Genomic DNA, 17400 nt, shown 5'->3' with positions numbered 1-17400 from the left:
TCCTCCTCCTCCTCCTCCTCCTCCCGCTTCACGCCTGGCTGCCCGTGGCCGCCTCACTCCGCTCCCCGCTCTCCATTTGCTTTCCCAACAGATGTTGGTGTCTCTCCTCTAACGAGCATTTTAACGCTGGAATCTCTCTCGCCCCCTTGACTGGGAAGCAAAAAGCTTGACATCTCCCATCAGCATCAAAGTCACTCGCCCAAACACCCCGCACCCCGCCGCGGCTGCCGGCGCCGCGCTCCTCCGCGCCAGAGCCACCGCGACACGGTGCCAGCACCGCCGGGAAGGTGCTCGACGTGTTTGTTATGTCCCCCCCATGCCCTGTCCTTGCCTCTTCAGACCCAATCCCAGCGGTGTTCCTCGGGGAACCACCTTCGGCTGGGAGCTGGGAAAAACCTCCCGGGATTTGCCGTGGCGTGGGGACTGGGGTTTTTTAGCCAAAAAGCGGCCACGACAAGGACCCACCTGCCTGCTGGCACCTTCCTACCACCACTAAACCCCCAGCCCGGCAGGCGGGCAGCCCCTCCGCCCCTCGCCGTGCCCCGCCGTGATATTGATGACAGGCAGGAGCTGGCGGGGGGGGGGGGGCGCAAAGGTGCCGTGCCCCCGCCGTGTCCTTCAGCATCCCTTTGTGTCCCCGTTGCCAACGCGGGAGGGCTGCGAGCGGGGCAGGAGGCAGCGATCCCAAATATCGATGTCAGCCCCGATCAATGCTATCTCCTTTTTCCATGCCTATGAGCTCATTGATTTTTTTTTTGTTGTTGTTACCTCTCTGTTTATGTAATGTCTGAACTTTGCACAACTGAACCGTTTAATGTGCAGAAAAGAGCCCTGTTGCCATGAAAACGGACCTGCAAATGACAGCACGAATGCGGAGATATCCCTGTTTTATTGGGCCATACTGAATGTATTTTAACCTTGATAAGTCAATAACTTTTCGTACAAAAGGAACGAAAGCAGCTACGGCTTTCAGAGCCTTGAATGCATTTAAAGCGGAGAGTAATGGCCCGGTTTTAATCCCCTGGAAATCTTTCTCATTCTAAGGGCCAGTCATTTCCAGAGCAGACTGACATTTTGGTCAAAGAATTACAGCGCGCATTTGTCAGGATGAGAGATGAAAACGCTCAGCGCTCTGGATTGCCAGCGCCAGTCAAAAATAATGATATTAAATTAAAGGGACACCGTCATCTCAGAGATCAGCGGTCAGGAGCCCGCGACTCTCCGCTCGGCGAGGGCTACGGCCAGCAGCCGGCGTGGCAAACTTCGGGTGGGCTCCCCGGTGCCGCAGGGGAAGGACCTCCCCGGATCCGGCCGATGCATTATTTATTTGTGCTAAAGCAGATTGACTTTTTAAAAAAAATCTCTCTCCTCCAGCAGCCAGGGCTGGCCGCTTCCTTTTTGCAATTCAATCCCTCTGGGTGCGGACGCGGGGCCGGTCTCACTTTGCAGAGCTCATTCATTAGCAGATTAAGGCTCTCCTTGTGTTCCCAACATCGCCGGGTGAAATTTATGTTCCGGCAAAGTATTCACGGGTTCTCTGAATCACAAAAGTGTTCCTCCTCTGTAAAGTCTTCAAAAAAAAAAAAAAGGATGTAAATGGGGAGGTCAGAACTGTTTAACAGTATCTTCTTGAAGGCAGTGCCGAAACACCCACCTTTTGAAGTTGGCTGTTTCAAGATGGATCTTTTCCCCAGCAAAAAAACGCCGTCACCCTTTCAAGTCCTTGTGAGTGACTTCAGGTGGTTAAAACATTTTCTGAGAAGAGCGAGGGCTCCTTTCCTTTTTTTTTTTTTTTTTTTTTTTTGTGCCGAATAAAAAGCAATCTTTCTTCCTGACTTACTAATAGCTTTGATTAAATTATCTTTGAAAAATCTAAGTGCTGTTCACAAATCTATAATGGTTTTATTCTTATCGCTGGCCTATATTGCAACACAGAAAGCAGATAAATAAGCTGCAGAGAACGTACAAAGCTGCTCAAGAACCTGCCAGATATACGAGCTAAAAATGTTTGAACTGAAACAAATGAATAGTATGAATAGCCCTGCTCAAAGAGGGAATTTATTCAATATAATGTATTTTCACAGGGAGGATAATACGTATTATAATTACACAGAGGAATCGCTCTCCTGAAAGCATATCTAGCTATTATTTTAATTTCTCAGCCTTCAGCGTTTGCTGGATCAGAAGTGGTGACTGGAGCATCTTCACATGTTTGGAGACACCGAGTCTCCTGAAACAGCTCCTGGGTTTCAGCTCTGCTCCCGTACACCCCGGGAGGGCCTGGAGGAGAAACCAAACCCCCCCCCAAAACTCCTCAAAACTCAGCGCTGCAAGGGAGGAGCTGGCGAGGAGGGAGGCGGGAAGGCGGCGAGCTCGGGGGCACAGGCTGGGCTGCTTCGGGGGGCTTGGGGAGCTGAGCGTGCACCTGCACAGGGCTCCGTGGCGTCATTATGGGCAAGAGTGAACGGGCCGCTTCTTTAAACCCTCTCCAGCCGCTTGCACTCCTGCTCTCACCGCCTGTAGTGGGGGTGACGCTGGGGTTGGGGACAGAACAAAGGACTCCGGGACTCGTGCGGGTGAGGGCAGGCTCAGCTCGCTCTGCCCGGGCCGTTACCGCAACCACGGGCAGAGGAACCTGCGACGAGTTGTTGTGGAGTTTTAGCAATCAGACCTTTCTTCACTGCAGCGCCGGGTGCACGGGGGGTCACTGCACCTAACGCACACACACTAAACCAAAAGTTCATCCTTTATGTACCTTAAAGACACGAATATTCACACATTTTCCAAGCCGTCTCCACCTCTCCGCCTGGCTACTCTTTACTCGACGCCGGCGTTGTAAAACCACACTGCGCACGTGCAGGGGTTTCGGGGGGTTGTTTGGGGAGTTACCCCCAAAATCCTTTTTCCCTTTTATGGTCACAGGTCTTTTGGGGATAATTTCTTCCCCTCGGACGTTTCCCAGCTCTGTTGTCCGGCCAGACTGTTCTGTTACGCACCTCGTTGGAGCGTGTCTGCCGGGATGGGTCGGTTCTCGAAGTCGGGATATTTTCTCTGTGCGTTTTAATCGCTCAGGCCTTGTTAAATACAAAGTTAAACGTTGTTTTGTAAGAGAATTTCTTAAAATTTCCCCCGTTTGAGCCTCCCGGGTACACACAGCCGGGTACAACAGGACCACGTGCGGGGGCAGTGCGACCCGGCCCGTATCGCTAGTTGTTCCAGGCCGCACTCGCCGCCGTCAGGGCGGTTGGGCGGCCATGGGACACCCCGGGGCCCCCCCGCCCTCCCTCCGGCGCCGGGACTACAACTCCCATCATCCCCCGCGCGGAGGGAAGGAGGGGGGCGTGTCGCGGGGCATGCCGGGAAAACGCCGCCGCGCCGGGAGCCGTCGAATTTTCCCGCGTTAAGGGGAGGGCGGGGCGGGACGGGGCGGGGCGGGCGCGTCGGCTCCGCCCCCTCCCCGCAGGACGCGCGGCGGCGTCCCCTTGGTAACGCGCCGGGGGGCGGGGCCGAGCCGCGTGCGGCCGCCGGGCCCCGCGCGGGGCCGCTCAGTGTCGCCGCAGCCGCGCACCGGGCGGGAGGCAGCGCCCGGGGGCCGCGCCCCGACACCGGCCCCGACCCCGGCACCGGCCCCGCCGCCGCCATGGAGCGCTGAGACGCGGACGGCCCTGCCCCCCCCCTCCCCTCCCCGTCCCCCCCCCCCCGCCGCTGCGCCACGGGCCGGCGGGCACCGATCGCCGCCGCACAAAGGAACCGGAGGGACCCGCGGTGTGATGCCCCCGGGGGTCCCCGCGCCGCCTGAGCCCATCCGCGCGGGGGTTATTTTATTTTAATTTATTTTAAATTTTTTTTTTAATTTTTAATTTTTCAAATTTTTTTTTTTTTTTTTTTTTCTTCCCCGGATATTTTTCTTCACCCTCCCCGCCCCCGGGGGCAGAGCACCGGGAGCCGCCGCACGCTGGCCGCGCACGGGGCGGGGCGGGCCGCCGGCGGGGCGCGGGGCCGGGCGGGCGCCGCCGCTGCTGCTGCGCGGCCCGGGGGGGGCGGCCCGGCGCGCCCCGCACCGCAGCGGCCGGAGCCGGCCCGGATCCAGCTCTGACGGTAACGGGGGGCCGGCGGCGGCGGGCACCGGGGTGTGTGTGTGTGTGTGTGTGTGTCTGGGTGCGTGTGTTACCGGCGGGGGGGGGGACACACGAGGGGCGGCGGGGGGGGGACCGGCTCCCGGGGAGCATCAGGAGGCGGCGCCGCCGCCGCAGCGCGGTGCCCGGCGGTGCCCGGTTCTCCCCGGCCGCGCAGCCGCCGGCGGCTGGGGACCGGTTCGCCCGTCGTTACCGAAGAGGAACGGGAGCAACTTTTTTTTTTTTTTTTTTTTCTGCCTTCTTTTAATTTTTTTTTTTTTTTTATGGCTTTTTGGGTCGCCTGACTCGTGAGTGGAAATAAAATATCCACGGGTGCCTCCACGAGGAGAGCCGAGACACTTCCAGCGTGAGCCGTCCGGGAGCTGCCGCCTTTCTGCCGACCCCCGGCTTCCCCTTTCCGCCTGGGAGAAAAAAAAAAATTTTTTTTTTTTCCTCCTCCACCCGGGGAAGGGAGGCGGCCCCCGACCCTGCAGGGACAGCGCAGCGGGTGGCGGCGGAGCCCGGACACCCGCAGTGGACCCCGCGCTGGTGTGTGGATACCGCCGGTCACAAAGGAGAGGAGAGGGAAGGAGCCACCCTGCGCTGTTTTATTGAAAATCCCACCGCCCTGACCGCCCCCCCCCGCGCCCGGGCAGCTCTGCCGAAGGTGAACCGTCTGCGGGCGAAGCCCGGCTGCCCAAAGAAGCTCCGCAGCGGAGGGAGCAGCATCCCTGTGGCACCTGCCGGACCGTCGGCGCTGGGAATATGATTCACCGGGAACGAGGCGTCGTGGTCCCCGAGAGCTCGTGGCTGAGCATCCGCCGACCGTGTCGCCTCTCCGGCTCGCTCCCCGACACAAAACGAGGTGTTCCCGGTGCTGGCGGAGGTGGCTCATCCCCCAGCATCCAAATCCAGCTCTGGAGAGAGCCGTGAGATCGTGGGGATTAATGGCCGGAGAGGCAGGGCCTGGGTGCCGAGGGCCGGCGGCGCGGCACGGCTCGCCACAGGGCACCCGCCTGCGCTCGCCGCTCGCCCCGGCCCGCCCGGGTTTATTCCCCAGAAGGGGCCGCGGCAAAGTTTTACAGCCGCGCTCGGGTGTTTTCCCAGGGATGGATTTGCTCGGCGTCGGGCAGCGGTGCTTCGCCTGGCTCGGGTTGTCGGGGCGCGGGTGTCTCCGTCGGGAGTTTTTCTGTCTCTGGTTGGGTCTGTAAGTGCATCCTGCGGGGATGTTTGGAGGCTGCAGGCAGCTTGCCCGGGTGGGCAACGTGGTTTTGTGGCGGGCAGGGTGCGAAGGGCGCGTGGCCGTGGGGACAGAGCCACGTGGCCCTTCTCTCGGTCGGGAGAGTCCCGTCTCTTGCTCGGGATGACTGTGTGGGATTTGGCAGTTTTTACACCTTTCCCTGCCCGTGTTTGGGGGTTTTACAGTCCGGCGTGCCGGGCACGTGCCGCCGCTTGCCGGTCCAGGTGGCCACGCGTGCCTGTGCCGCTGCGGCGGGACCCGGCGCCGAGCCCCCAGTGCCGAGGGCTGAGCTTGGAAACACCCCTGCGAGAGGGCACCCAGCATCCCAGGCCCTCGGGAGGGACTTTTCTTATTAAGGATCCTTCAAACTTTGAGGAGCGGATTTTGCGGTGCCGGGGCGAGCAGCGTGCCGGCGGGTCGGGCCGACTTGAGGCCGTTGCGGAAGGAGAGGGGAACTCTCGCCGCGGTGCCTTCCTCTGACCTTGTGTGTAGAGCAGGGGAAGAGAAAAAGCCCTTCCCCGGCTGCGGGAGCCTGGCTTATTTTCCCGGCTTTAGGAACGGTTTTTCCCTGCCAGCTCGGTGGGTCGGTCCCGGTGCCGGTTCTCTGTGCCGGAGCAGCGCCGGCTGCGAGATGGGCCCCGTTTCGGCTGACTGTATCATTAAAAATTGAATCCCTCGCTGTGAATATTTATCCCCAGGCTGGAGCAGAGAAGCCTGCGGAGGGAGGAGATGGGGTGGCTGCTGCCGGGCTGTGACCCAGGGGACACAGCCCCTCCAGGGAGGCCACGTCACCTCATTTTTTAAGCCCCTCTGGTTATCTGTGTTTTTAGAGCCTGAAACACCCCTGAGCGGGCTGCGGAGGAGCCCGTTCCTTCCCGGTGCTCGGTTTTTAATTGCGGGCTGCTGCCCTGCCCCGGGAAGGGGCCGAGGGTCTCCCGGGTCCCACGACCCCGCGGCGGTGGTCGCACTGAGCGCGATGCTCCGCGCTCCCCGCCGGCCGGGCAGGATTAGTGCCGCCTCTCTGCATCCCTGCCGGGCGGCAGAGTTCATTTTTGCCTGAAGCAGGTTTCCTGCGTGAACCTGAACTTGTGCGGGGAAGATTTGCGGGGAAACCGGGCGGCCCCGCTCCCCTCTCCGGCCTGATCCTGGCCCACCTGCGGCGCAGGGAGCGACCGCCTCGGAAATATTTGGTGGGAGCCAGCCCACCCTCGCTCTCGGGGTGCGGAGGGCAGGGGTGCGGGGCCCACCCCGGAGCCTGGTGGGTGCCGGGGCGGTGGGGTTGGTGGCGGGAGCCTCCGCGGCTCCGCTTGGGGACGGAGCGGGCTGTCCTTGCCTTCGCTGCTGTTCTGGTGCTGGGACTGGGGGAGTGGGACCCCCCCAAGGCCTGGGGGGGTGCTGCCCGCAGGGATGCTGCAGCTGGCGGGGTGGGCCGGGGGGGGGGTTGCACCTGCCGGGACCCCGCTCCCAGCCCCGCCGGCATCTGTGCCGCCGCATGTCCGTCTGCAGCGGGCGCATGCATGCAAAAATAAGACATTTCTTCTTTCTCTTCTGCCTGCGCATTCCTCAAAAAGCTAATATTCATGAAAGGTAATTCAATCAAACCGCGATGCCTATCAGCTAATGCAGCAAAGCTGGCGCAGGGGTGAGAATGGGAGCCAGGAACACAAAAGCCCTGTTTTATTACCTCCTGCTTGCCTGAGAATTGCTTTTCTCCCTCGAGTGAGCCGGCTAAAGCTGGCTTTATTATGTTAACCTATTTGCGTGTCAAGAGCTATTGTGCCTCTCTTTATCTGTGTTTGTATTTGCTCGATGCAGGGAATAAAAGGACGAGGCGAAAATGGATGGCTGGTCAGTGCTTTGCACTCTGGGGGCACTGATTGGTTGCTAAGTGATTTGCATCCCCGGTAATCGCTTTTATCTCGGAAGGATGTCGTGTATAATTATAAGCCTACTGACATCTTTTGAAATCTGCCTAATGGGTGTTTTTAATTTACATGGGAAGCAGGGGCTATTTGTGTTGCTCTGATTACAGGTTGGGCGAGTATATGGTTTAAAATATAGATATTTCCATAGACGTGGGGGACCGTGAGTGACGAGGCTGTGATTTTTGGCAAGTCCCTGCTCTCCCAGGGACGGGTGGAAGAGCAGAAGTCACCACGCGTGAGTTTGAGGCTTCATCTCTTAGCCCCCCCACCCCTCCTGCCGCGCAGCCTGGGGTGCTGCTGGCCTGCACCCATCGTTCCTGTAGCCATCGCGGGCAATAAAACGGGGCGGGCTGGCTGCTGCGACTGGGCCCAGCTGCGCTTTACCCCCAGGAGCTCCCCTCCGCAGCCTGGGATGAGGCGCGGTGGGGGTCAGGGCAGCGAGCCCCCGCTCCGGGCATCCCCGCCAGCCTGGGGGTGACGGTGCTGACCGGGGCGGCGTTGGGGAGCGGCTGTGCTGGTGGTGGGGAGCCCCGGCTCTGCGGTTCCCCGCTCAGCCCCCTCCATGTGCCGGGTGCTTCGGCGGGTAAATATTTAACGGGTGTCTGGTGCTTTGGGTGAGCCCTGCCGAGCCGTGGATCTGGGGAACCCTGAGATCCTGCATCTTTATTCCAGCTGCAGCCTGGGGGTCGCATGGAGCTTCCCGCAAATAAAGCCCCCGATGGCCTGTGGTCTCGCCCTGGGCACCTGCACCCAACCGGGGGGCACACCGGAGCCTGCGGAGGTGTTTGTGGGGTTCAGGGTGTGCTCCTGGTGCCATGGGTGCCCCCTTCGGGTGGGCAGCGGGATGTGGGTGCGTCGAGCCGCGGTGCGGAGGAGCCCCGGTGTGCCAAGCAGCCTGGCCGGAGCGCGGGGCCCTGCCGGTTTCTGCCTCCGTGCGGGTGAATCCTCGCGGTGCCTTCGGGGCGCTGGGGAAGGGCAGAGCTCTGAGGTGGGGGTTGCGGTGAGACGAGGGGTGTTGGGGTCCCGTGTGCCGGGACTGGGCCATCTCCAACGCGCAGGGGTCGGCGCTCACGATGGGCCTGAGGGCTGGGCTCCCTCTGCCCCGGGTGCTGGGCTGGGTGAGGGTGCAGGGCGGGTCACAGGGAGCAAGTTACCCCTGTGGGCAGTTCAGATAGTTGCCTTCCTCCTCCTCTTCCTCCTCCAGGAACGACCACGGCTGAGCCCCAAGCGCCATGGCTCCCTCCGGCTGCGCACCCGGTGACCCCCTGGGTGGTTTTGTGGCAAATGGCAGCGCCGTGCCGGTGGGAGACGGGGGGCCCGGGAGAGGTTGATGTGGTGGGGGCGAGCTCCAGACCCTGCACCCCGGGGTGCTGCACCCCCCTGTGTGGGCAGCCCCGTCCCGGCTGGCGAGCGGCGCGGGCACCGCTATTTATGGCTGGCTGTAAACAAACTCCCAATGAAAGAAAGTTAATGACCTGAGACTGACGGGAGCCTGCTGGGAATTTTTATAGCCCCTGGGACTCCTTTCGCTAAAGAGAGAATACATCAGCGTTTTAACCCAAAACGGCAAGCCGCGCGGCGCGGGGGCCGGGGGCCAGCCCCAGCGTGGGGAGGTGTTTTGGAGGGGCCGGCCCTGGGTGAGGAGGGGTGTTTTGGTGGGGGGTTCTAGCTCTTGGCCCTGGCCCCATCCCCTTGTGTGGGACCGGGGTGCGCAGCCCCCTCCTCGCCCCGGCGAGGGGAGGCATGTGCCGGGCTCAGGGGGCTCTCCAAGGCTTTCGCCATCTGCCTCTTGTAGGTCATCTCTGCCGCGCTCCAGGCTGGAGCGAGGGCTGGCTTAGCGTCGCTAGTAACCACACACTAATAAAGCCTTAATACCCTGCAGCAGAGAGATTTCCCTGTCACAGAATAAATATTCATATTGCTTTCGAATTCAGCCTCGGTTGCACAACAAGGGCGCCGGGGGGGGAGACGGGGACGCTGCGGCGTGGGGTGCTCTGCGGCCGCGCTGGCCTGCCCGGCCCCGCCGTCGCGTTGTGTCATGTCCTGGCTAATTGCGGGGTGCGAATGTCATCGCCGGTGCTCTCGGGGGACGGGGAGGCGAGCACGGTGCGGGGTCGGGGGGCTCCGCTCGCCGCCTGCTCCCTCCGCCGCGTGCGCGCAGCCTCCATCTGCACGCGACGCTTGATTTACTGAGAAGAGCTGGCAGTTAAACCTGACAAATTGAAGGCGGTTTTAAGTGGTTCAGGTTAATTAATAGTCAGGGAAGTATCAATTTTTTAAGGGATGCTCTTGGCTCGGAGGGAGAACTGGAGCTTGACTTTCCCTTTGGAAAGCAACACCATCTGCGTGGGTCCCCCCGGGCAGGGGGATGGAGCCAGGCTCGGTGCTGAGCTCTTTGGTTTCCCACCCACAGCCTCACGTTTCTGTTTAAATTTCTCACCCCGCGTGGCTGGTGCTGAGGGAGGCGCCGGGACAGGGAGGGATGGGGCTGTCCTGGCGGTGCCAAAGCCCTGCCGCTCCCCTCGGTGCCCTTTGGGGGCCCGGTTGTCCCCTCTCTTTTCCTGCTGCTGCTGGGGTCCGTGCCGTGGCAGCCACTCTGGTTCGGCTGTAGCGGTGCAGCCGGGTGGCCGCAGTGTCCTCGGTCCCGTGGGGGACCCGCAGGTGTTAGTGGGACCGTCAGGCTCCGTCCTGGGCTGGGGCTGGATGGGGGTGAACTGGAGCAGCACCCGCTCTCCTCGGTCCATGCGTGCGCGACCCAGATGCTTCAATCCGCCGAGCTCGCGCCGTAGGAACGCTGCCGGGGCTGTTCAGATACTAAAAACATCACAGTGACAAAAAGCTTAAACTTCCCAGTAAGGAGGAGAGGTAGAAAAGCAGCAGTGACCAGTCTCCGGGCACACGCAGCACAGAAAGCCTCGAGCGGTGTGTGATAAAGACTCGACGGCACAGGGACCCGTGTCGGCGGTGGGCTCGGCGTGGCAGTGCCACGGGCCGTGGTCGGGTGGGCACCTCCGGGCTCTCGCTCGGGGCCGTGTCCCGGGCTGGGTCCCTGAGCAGCACAAACCCTTTCCGGGGCCACGTGCTCCATCTTTTTGAGAGTAGACTGGGATGCAGGTGGAAGTGGTGGTATTGCAGCAGCCCTAATGCTTGGGAATATGAGAGATTAAGGTTAGTGACCATTTTTTAACTCAATAAAGGGGAAGACAAGCTGGAGTCTGCAGTCCAGAGATATAATTAGTTCGCAGCAGTGGTGCTTTCTTGATTTAGCTTCAGAGAGCAGAACAAGACAAGGATGTTATACCCAATTAGCAATAACATACAGTCTGAGCCTCGCTAGGTGAGATAACAAGCCATTTTTATAGCTCTTCTTTATGGACTTTTTTTTGGAAAAGGGGGGAAGGAGGAGAGGGACCGAGTCTTTATTTCTTTTCACCTGGGAGCAATTATTAGTGAGCTCAGAAAGCCCAAACCTTAGCTGGCCAACACAGATGACCAAAAAAAAAAAAAAAAAGCTGAAACAGCCTGGAGCTGGGCTGAGGCCGTGTGTCCATCTGTCTGTCCGTCCTGGCAGGCTTTGTGGTAGCCCTGGGGTAGCCAGGGGGAAGCTGGGTGGGTGACAACCGTGTCCCGGCAAGGACACGGCCAAGGGCCACCCACACGCCGTGGCTGTGTCCCCACTGCTGCTGCGAGGGTTTGTGGCGCACGGGCTGGCAGCGCTGGTTGCTGCGGGGTGGCCCTTGGCGCTGCCGGCACCCCGAGCCGTGTCCCCCAGCCCCCCGCAATGTGACCCTGAGCCATGTCCCCCCCGCGGGCAGCGCCGGTCCCCAGCGAGGTGACCCCCAGCCGTGTCCTCTGCTCAGCACCGGTCAGCAGGCGGCTGCCTGCCAGCGCCGCGCTCCCGCTTCATGTGGCGGGTCGATGGCCCATTGATTTTTCCTCCCGTGTAAACCTGGGCGGGTTGGGGCTGGGGGGGGGTTTCATGCACGTCTGGCTCCGGCTCTCCCGTGGCCGCGCTCGGAGCATCCCGTGCTGGTGTCCGCAGCCCACCCCCTCTGTGCAGCGGTGAAACTCAAGGCCATCAAAAAAACAGCCGTGTAGAGAGTCTCGAAAACTCAGGTTTCATTAATCAGCCGTTAATAACGGGCTCTGGTGGTTATGTGGATTTTTTGCTGGTTGCTCTCCCCGGGGCAGCACTACCAGCCCCTCCTGCGGCGCCGCTGAGGACGTGGCTGTGGGGACCCGGCTGCATTTGGGGGCACCCATGGGAGCAGGGTGGCTCGGTGTCCCCCTCAGGGCACAGCCAGCCTGGGGGCATCCCTGGGGACACCCCTCCCCCGGAGGGGTCTTGGGGTGGGTGACATTCTCCCTCCTGGTGTGTGTCCCCCCCCCCGCAGCCACCCCACTCCCATGGGGTGCTGTCCCCTCTCTTGTCCCTCCCATCCCCTCGTTGGGGAGTTTCACAGGTTGACGGGCTGTGTCCCCCCACCCGGGCGGGGGGGGCTCTGGCTGCATGGGACCATTCTGGAGCTCACCCTGCGCGGGGGGGGCATCCCTTGCACACACAGGGCTGTCGGGGCCAGCCCGACTCTCATCCCCACCGGGAGAAGCCGCCGCAGAGCCGCTCTCCGGACTATTAACGCCCCACAATGATCATCAGCTCTCGTCGTAATCATTAAGACTATTAGAAAGAAATGTTGGCTTGCAGCTAATGTCAGACTTTCCGTTCTGCTTTGCAAACGCACACAATTAATGCCAATCAGCCGGGGGAGGCAGCCAGCTCGCAATCACGGCTGCTCCGGCGCGGCTGTCAGCTCTTGCCATCCCGGCTTGTACATTTTCATACAATTGCTATAAACATCTGAGGGAAACTCCGCGTTCTTCGGCAGGCGCGGGTATTGTTCTCTGTTCCTTTTAATTACTCGGCATTCAGCAGCTCATCCGGCCTCGGATCGGTGGGGGAGAGCAAGGCTTTGTAAAATATATAAATCTTGAGAGATGCCTTATTTTTCCCCGTTCGTTGGCTGCGTTAGGTTATCTATGGCTAAATAAGAAAAGCTTCTATGATATTTCTTTGGCTTTTTCTCTTTCCCACCCCCCTTCTCTTGTGTTGCTTTCTCCCCACAGGGCCACCAACTGGTCCCTCTCCCCCAGGGAGCCCCAAAAGCAGGGTGAGCTTGGGAGAAGGGGAGGGGGGGGGGAAGAGTCGGAATTACTTGACCGGATGGTGGTATAATCCTCGTTACAAAAGTACACATCAATTATAAGAATTCCTACAGTAATCTTAGAAATCTATCTTTTCTGCTGAACCAGCTCATTAAAGAGCACCATTCATTTCCATCTCTCCGGGTGAGAAGGGTTTAAATCTCCAGAGCTTTGTATTACAAAATAGACTTAGGGTGATGGACTCTCGTTAAATATTAAAAGAAAGAAGTTGATTTTTTTTTTTTTTTCCCCTCTCCCCTCTTTTCCCCCAGACTGGCAGCGCAGACAAAGCGTAGCGTGAGGAGGGAGGGTGGGGGGCTGAGGGGGGTCCCCGCTGTGAGTAGCTTCCCCGTCTGTCAGCGGGGTGACGTGGGGCTGCGCTCGATGGGCGCCTTTGAGGATGCCCCACACCTCCCCTCGCCCAGGGACCCGCTCAGCGCCGGGGAGGAGGAGGAAGCAGGGAGGTTGCCCTGGGCCACCCTGGCAAGTCCCTGAGCCTGCGCCAGGCCCGGCCGCTGGCACAGGCCGGGCTTTTGTCTGCCAGCGGGGCAGCGGCCGGCCGCGGGGCGAGGGACGGGCACAGAGCCCCTTTGTGTGCAGCTGCACCCCGAGGCGAGCAGGGGCAGCGGCGATGGAGCAGGGTGGGAAGTTGGTACCCAGGGACGGGGAGCGGGATGCAGGGATGGGCAGCGGGATGCAGGGATGGGCAGCGGGACCCGGGGACGGAGAGCAGCGGCCAGCTGGGGTCGAGGGCGGCGCAGGGCGATGTGTGCGCTGCTGCGGAGGCTCTGTGCAAACACGTTAATTTGTTTTCTTTCTTGCCTCGCCTTTCAGGGTAATTGGTTGCATTTGAAGCCTTTGTGAAAGCCTTTGATTATAGTAATTTCAGCAGCGCGATCTACCCTGGATTCCTTCGTCAGATTCTTTCACAGCTCAGGCGCTCGGGGCTGTAATTACGGAGCGGCGCGCGCCGGGCTGCCGTGCACCGGGCGGCCGGACGGCCCCGGGGAACCGCGGTGCTGCCGCAGCCACGGCGGGGCCCCGGCACCGCGGGGGGCAGGAGGAGCCGTGCCGGGGAGCTTTGGTCTCTGCAGTGTTGAGTCTGTGGGGTCTCAGCGGGGGATGTGGGTGTTTCACGGGCCTGGGGGGTGGATGTCGGTGCCGGGTTGGGGTCTTGCCTAGTCGGGGTCCAGGGTGCTTTTAATTGCTGCTCTGGAGGTGCCCCCAGAGCCACTTGGCTTTTCTGCCCCTCCGGGCACTCCTGTGGGGCACCAGATTGGAGGGGGTTTGTAGGTAGAGGCAGATCTGGTGCACGCGGCCAGGGTCGGGATTTGCCAAAACCACCGAAGGCGCCCGAGCGGGGCCCTGACCTTTGCTCCCCCCTCGCTCCTGGCAGTGGGTTCCCAATCCCACGTCACGACCCTCTCACGTGCCAGCGTCTGCCACTTCCAATTACCCACACCCGCTCAGCGCCGCGGCCTCCCAGCCCCAGCGCGGGCAGGATGGCAGCGGGTCAGGGGGAAAATGGCACCAGAGTCCCCCGCCCTCCCAGCTCGGGGACCCTTGGGGACCCCCCAGCGGCGCTGCCCAGGGCTCCAGCTGCCCAGCGTCGAGGTGCTGGAGACGCTCGGCTTTCCAGAATCATTATTAACCTGTTCGAGAGCTGTTCCTGCTCGCAGCTAAAATAGATCTTTAATCTCTGCCCAAAATAGCTCATTTGATGAGAGGCCTCCTTAAAGCTGACACATAAATTTAACCAGGCTGCCCGAGCCCTGCACGAGGACGTCTGCGAATGCTCAACAGCACTCGAATTGTTGTGGTTTTTTTTTTAATTCCATCGTTACGGACACATCTGATACCTTATTTCTTCCATCGGGTCATTTGTAGCAGGCAGAAGGCAATTTGCTCGTGTCCTCTGCTCCAGGCTGTGGCCCCGTCCCGGCCTCATGAGCGAAAGGATATTTTGGGATATTTTTTGATGTTGATTTTCTTGAACAGTCCAAGGGGTTTCTCTGTGGAGCCGCAGTGGGAGCAGAAACCTCAGCTCTGGGTGGCATAGGAGACACTTTTCCTTGTTTCTGCCTTAAGATACCGGCAGCAAGGGGATGCTCCGCCAGGGTCCCGCCGTGGGCTCGTGGCCCTCGCTGCCCGCCCCGGTGCCGCTCCGTCCCTGGCAGTGTGCCACAGCTGCCCCGGAAAGGCACCGTCCTGCTGGCAGCGGGGCAGCAAAATGGTCCCTCCAGAAGTTAGAGCAGACTCCAGGGAAGCGGGAGACGGGGATGCTCACCATGTCGGAGCAGCGGCCACCCCGAGGTCAGACCCTCAGGCTGAGGGTGCAGCTCGGCTCGGTGCCAGCTGGGTCCTGGGCTCACCCCGGGCACCTTCCCCGCATCCGCAGGGTTCGGGTCGGGAGAAGCTGCTCAGTCAGGGCAGGTCGCTCCCCCAGCCCCCCGCTCCCCTGTCGCCCCAGCGAGATCCCAAGCAGCAGAATAATCACTTCCAGCATCATTATCCATCGCAAACCCCAGCTTCCAATTTTAATCAGAGGAGCTGGTGTTGCTTTAAGATCTGCGGGTTTTAAAGATCACAAGAGGGGTTAGAGAAAATTACCCTTGACTCTTACATGCTAATGTAATCTCTAACCAGATCTGCAGCACTGCAGCTAAAATTGCTTTTTAGATTAACATTTAATTATTAACAGGGCCCCCTGAAAGGCCTGGGGCTGGAGCATGCGGAGGGGAGCGGATTAGCCGGGCAGGATGGAGCGGCGGCTGGGCGAGGGGAAGGTCGCGGCGCGGCCGGCGGCACCGTGCCGTGCTTTATTGCAGCCCTCGGCACGGCGGCGTCAAACTTTCTGCTTGATTTTATCCGGTGTTCGCTGTGATTTACGGCGGGGTGACCTTTCCTGCGCTCACCCCTTGCAGGACCGAGCTGCGGCGTCGCTTGCCGAGCGCCGTGTCCCCTCCACCGCCTCGGCCTCGGGGACCGTAAATCTGCTGCCGGATGGGAGGTGGGCACGAGCTGGCACGGCCGCTGCCGAAATCCCGCTCGCCCTGATGTAGGGTGGCCACCCTCGGTGTGCAGAGGGGGAGCCTTCCTCCTCCAGCACCTCCTCCCCCTCGCAGGGGGGATGCCAGCTGATGGGAAACCAGTGGCCGTGGACTGGTGGCAGCCCCCGGTAGCACCGGTGTCCCCGGGGCTGCGGGGACGGGGAGCCCCTCGTCAGGGCGGTGGGTTTCTCTCCGTCCCAGTGATGAGGGACAGGGGTGTCCCTGGCGGTGGCAGGTAGCCCTGGCACCGTGGCGAGTGGGTTTGTTGTACTCGGCGCGCCGGGGATCGGCGAGGATTTCTGTTTAATTTATCGGTGCTGCCGGCTTGCGAGGGCTGCTGCCAGCCTTGGCCTTGCTCCCACGCTGCCCGTCCGTCTGTCTGTCTGGCACTGTCAGAAGGTTCTTGTGCCTCTCCCAGCCGCGGTGACCCGGTCACCTCCTGTCCTTGTGCCGAACCCAGCCCTGTCCTTTAATACCTGAGGGGAGACGCAGCGGCGTGACTCAAACAGCTTTGCAGCATCCCCGCTCCCCTTCCAGCCCCCAAAACTCCCTTTTTATGGGTTTGGCACCCGCTAACACACCTGGGGGAGGATGCACATACGTTGCACTGAGACCTTGGCCCTCGCTTTTCCCAGCGAGGGGGCTGCCCCTGTCCCCCCCTCCACCCTTGTGCTGCCTGGCCAGTGGCACAGACCTGGTTCAGGCTGAGACTTTAAAAGTTGCTTTTTTTTTTTTTTCTCCCCCCCTCCCGTCACATTTTCTTTTATCTAAATCCTCGCCTGCGAAAGCCTCTATCGACAGCTGCGCTGGCCTTATCTCGCCGGAGGGACCTTCGCGGGGCTCTCGGAGAAGATAAGCCCGACTTATCAGCTGCTGATGTCAGAGGAGGTGCCAAACCCTCCCGTCACGGGGGCTTTAGACATAGAGGGTGGTGTGTGGTTTTTTTTTTTTTTTATTAAAGTCACAAAGACCTTGGGCTTATAAATAGTGCGATGGAGAGATAGGGCTTTGAAATTAGCTGTCTCGGGGTGGGGGGTGGAAGGAGTGGTCGGAGAGGGGCTGGGGAAGGAGGGAGGGGGATGATGCTGGGGCTGCGGAGCGGTGCCGGGGGGGCTCCTGGGGGGACCCCACTCCTGGTGTCCCCAAGGGACCCCTCTCCTGGCACCCCCGAGAGCGGGACGTGCTCACCCGGTGCCACGGCGGGGGGGGGGATGTCGGCGCAGGCTGGGCAGAGGCCGTGCAGACTCGGGGCGGTTCGGCAAAAGTGCTGAGTGTTGTCTTTCCTGCCACGAAAGAGCCAGAGCAGCTTGAACTAAATCGGATCCTGCTGATTGGAATTAGTTCAAATGCAGATGGAGCTAACTAAGCCGGCGCTAAGCGTTCGGACAGCCCAGCGCCCAATTCCCATCAGCTGATTCAGGGGCTTTTCTGAGCGGCATTAACAAAATGCCACCGCGGCAACAGATGCCCATTGTGCCGGGCGCCCACCCGCTCGCCTACGGGTGCTCTGGGGGGCTGGGGGTGCCTGGTGGGGTGCTGGGGTGGAGGGACGGTCTCACAGCACCGGGGCCCTCCTGGTTGTTAAGGTGGGGTGAAGCGCGCCGTGGCTGTTGGGAGAACGGTCTCCGCTGCGTGACGCTGGGAGACGGGGGTAAACCTGGGCTCGGAATTAGTCGGTGGCTTTATTTAGTCTGGCGTGTGGCTCCCGTGTCTCTCCCGGCTGATGCCAATGCTGCACGTGGCCGAGGTCGGGGCAGCCCCGGGAGGGTGCTGGGCTGCGTGTGGGTGCGTGGCGGGGCCCGGGGAGTGGCGCTGGGGGTGTCCCCAGGGGACCTGGATTGCGGGGTCCCCGGGGTCAAGGGCACACC

The 17400-nt window shown here is 60.9% G+C and overlaps 1 protein-coding gene across 2 annotated transcripts in view; it reads left to right on the top strand.

The window, feature by feature from the left end:
* Positions 1-3993: 3993 nt before the first annotated feature.
* The window catches only part of FAM222A (family with sequence similarity 222 member A), a 30112-nt gene continuing 16705 nt past the window's right edge, over positions 3994-17400 (top strand). The window contains exon 1 of one of the 2 annotated variants that reach the window (XM_074921480.1): positions 3994-4098. The gene's annotated coding sequence lies outside the window, so the exon portion shown is untranslated. Of the gene's footprint in view, positions 4099-6775; positions 7516-17400 lie in introns of those variants that run through there. The other variant, XM_074921481.1, reaches the window with a different exon arrangement.

This window comes from Athene noctua, chromosome 17 (assembly GCF_965140245.1).
Source record: "Athene noctua chromosome 17, bAthNoc1.hap1.1, whole genome shotgun sequence".
In the NCBI taxonomy this organism is placed as follows: domain Eukaryota; kingdom Metazoa; phylum Chordata; class Aves; order Strigiformes; family Strigidae; genus Athene; species Athene noctua.
The sequence above is the reverse complement of the archived record's forward strand: the minus strand, read 5'-3'. Positions and strand labels throughout refer to the sequence as shown.